This window comes from Somniosus microcephalus, unplaced genomic scaffold (assembly GCF_052327205.1).
Source record: "Somniosus microcephalus isolate GS21.2 unplaced genomic scaffold, FLI_Smic_1.0 scaffold1, whole genome shotgun sequence".
NCBI lineage: Eukaryota > Metazoa > Chordata > Chondrichthyes > Squaliformes > Somniosidae > Somniosus > Somniosus microcephalus.
In genome coordinates this window covers 3891958-3895141 of record NW_028225188.1, presented here as the reverse complement: position 1 = coordinate 3895141, position 3184 = coordinate 3891958, and the positions used below count along the sequence as shown (strand labels likewise).

At 45.1% G+C, this 3184-nt stretch overlaps 1 non-coding gene across 1 annotated transcript; it reads right to left on the bottom strand.

The window, feature by feature from the left end:
* Positions 1-2275: 2275 nt before the first annotated feature.
* trnal-uaa (transfer RNA leucine (anticodon UAA)) lies at positions 2276-2358 on the bottom strand. Its single transcript has one exon. It is a non-coding gene; the product is annotated as a tRNA-Leu (tRNA).
* Between the last annotated feature and the right edge of the window lie 826 nt (positions 2359-3184).

Below are 3184 nucleotides of genomic sequence, written 5' to 3'. Positions count from 1 at the left end.
ATCTCAAAGAGACAATTAGATGGGAAATTAGAGATGCGTGCAATAAGGGCACAGCAGTTATCATGGGTGACTTTAATCTACATATAGATTGGGCCAACCAAATTAGTAACAATACTGTGGAGGAGGAATTCCTAGAGTGTATACGGGATGGTTTCCTGGACCAATATGTCGAGGAACCAACTAGAGATCAGGCCATCTTAGACTGGGTATTATGTAACGAGAAAGGATTAATTAGCAATCTTGTTGTACGAGGCCCCTTGGGGAAGAGCGATCATAATATGATCGAATTCTTCATTAAGATGGAGAATGAAGTAGTTGACTCAGAGACTAGGGTCCTGAATTTAAATAAAGGAAACTACGATGGTATGAGACACAAGTTGGGTAGGATTGATTGGGGAATGTTACTCAAAGGGTTGACGGTGGATAGGCAACGGCAAACATTTAAAGACCGCATGGATGAACTACAGAATTTGTTCATCCCAGTTTGGCATAAAAATAAAACGGAAAAGGTGACTCAACCGTGGCTAACAAGGGAAATTAGGGATAGCATAAGATCCAAGGAGAGGACATATAATTTGGCCAGAAAAATCAGCAAACCTGAGGATTGGGAGCAGTTTAGGATTCAGCAAAGGAGGACAAAGGGATTAATTAATTTTCACTCTTCAAGTTTTCACTGCAGCTTTTTAACTTGAAGCCGCAGCAGGGTACATCATTGTTGATAGATATCTTAAAAAAATGCCTATTTTCCGTTCAGGAATTGAACCCCGGACTCTCATGTAACAGGCAGTGATACCTCATTATGTGAAACGAGGAACTGACGGAAGACGCTGCTCTGCAGTCTCTGCAGAAGCGCAGAGCAAGAATGGCGCTGTGAACAGACCTGGGCTCATTCACCAGACCCAGAGGGAGGATTGATCAAGGAGTGGGAAACAAAGAGCGAGAGAGAGAGAGAAACAGAGAGAGGCAGAGAGAGAGAGAGACACACACAGACAGAGAGAGAGACACAAAGATAGAGAGGACAAAGAGAGAGAGACAGACAGACAGTCCGTAACCCTGTTAATCTCTTTCTCTCTGTCATTCTCTCCCTCCTCCGCACCCCACACAAAAGGGAGAGAGAAACAGAGAGAGAGAGAGAGCTCTATACTAACGAGGAGCTGGTGCAGGAAGTAGTTACACAGTTCTTCATATGACAGTAAAACTTTCAAAATTATTTTAGTTGATTTTTTTCTGTTCTACTTTTCCAAGGAACTTTTTAAGGAGTTGCCAAAAGGTTTAAAATTTGGAATGTTAAAATTACCCTCCCCGTTGGGGAATTGAACCCCGGTCTCCTGCGTGATAGGCGGGGATATTCATCACTATACTAACAAGGAACTGACATGTACAATTTGCCAGAGCAAGAATTGAGCTGTGAACAGAACTTGACAAATGAGAAAGACAGAGAGAGACAGAGAGAGAGAGAGAGAGAGAGAGAGAGAGAGAAAGACAGAGAAACTGACAGAGAGAGAAAGACACAGACAGACAGTGACAGACAGACAGAGAGAAAGACAGAGATAGACAGAGAGAGACAGAGAAACTGACAGAGAGAGACAGACAGAGAGAGACAGACAGAGAAACTGACAGAGAGAGACAGACAGAGAGAGACAGACAGAGAGACAGACAGAGAGAGAGAGACAGAGAGAGAGAGACAGACAGACAGAGACAGACAGACAGAGAGCCAGACAGAGAGAGCCAGACAGAGAGAGACAGACAGAGAGAGACAGACAGACAGAGACAGACAGACAGAGATAAATAGAGAGAGCCAGACATCGAGAGGCAGACAGAGAGAGGCAGACAGACAGAGACAGACAGACAGAGACAGACAGACAGAGAGAAATAGACAGAGCCAGACAGAGAGAGCCAGACAGAGAGAGAGAGAGACAGACAGAGGGACAGACAGGTAGAGAGACAAAAAAGGAGGCACATGACAAATGTGCAACAGAGAGAGAGAGAGAAAAAGAGAGTGAGAGAATGAGAGGGAGACAGATAGTGAGACAGAGAAAGGTGGAGACTGAAAGATGTAAAAATATTTAACGATCTCTTCTCTTTATTAGTTGAGAATTACAGAGACTGAGAGAAAAATGCAGATTCAGCAGTTGCCAAAATAGCACTTGAAGAATTACATATGAGATCTTTCTTTCCATATCTATAAATATCTCATTGTTTGTTGGAGAATCAGCTGATGACAAATGAGTGTCGCTGAGCTGGATGAAAGAAAATGGATCTTAAATTAAAGAGTTACCAGGAGTGGGGTTCGAACCCACGCGGGTATAAACCCATTGGATCTTAAGTCCAACGCCTTAACCACTCGGCCATCCTGGTGCTGGAATTACTTATAGACTGTCTCTGTGAGAATCGGGCCTTCAAGCTCCACCTTGCCCCAGAGTTGAGCAGAGAGAGACACACAGACCGACACAGAGAGACACACACATAGACACACAGACACAGACAGACACAGACAGACACACAGACTGACACAGAGAGACACCCACATAGACACACAGACACAGACAGACACAGACAGACACACAGACCGACACAGAGAGACACACACATAGACACACAGACACAGACAGACACAGACAGACACACAGACCGACACAGAGAGACACACACATAGACACACAGACACACACAGAGAGACACACACATAGACACACAGACACAGACAGACACAGAGAGAGACACACAGACCGACACAGAGAGACACACACATAGACACACAGACACACACAGAGAGACACACACATAGACACACAGACACAGACAGACACAGACAGACACACAGACCGACACAGAGAGACACACACATAGACACACAGACACAGACAGACACAGACAGACACACAGACCGACACAGAGAGACACACACATAGACACACAGACACACACAGAGAGACACACACATAGACACACAGACCGACACAGAGAGACACACACATAGACACACAGACACACACAGAGAGACACACACATAGACACACAGACACAGACAGACACAGACAGACACACAGACCGACACAGAGAGACACACACATAGACACACAGACACAGACAGACACAGACAGACACACAGACCGACACAGAGAGACACCCACATAGACACACAGACACACACAGAGAGACACCCACATAGACACACAGACAC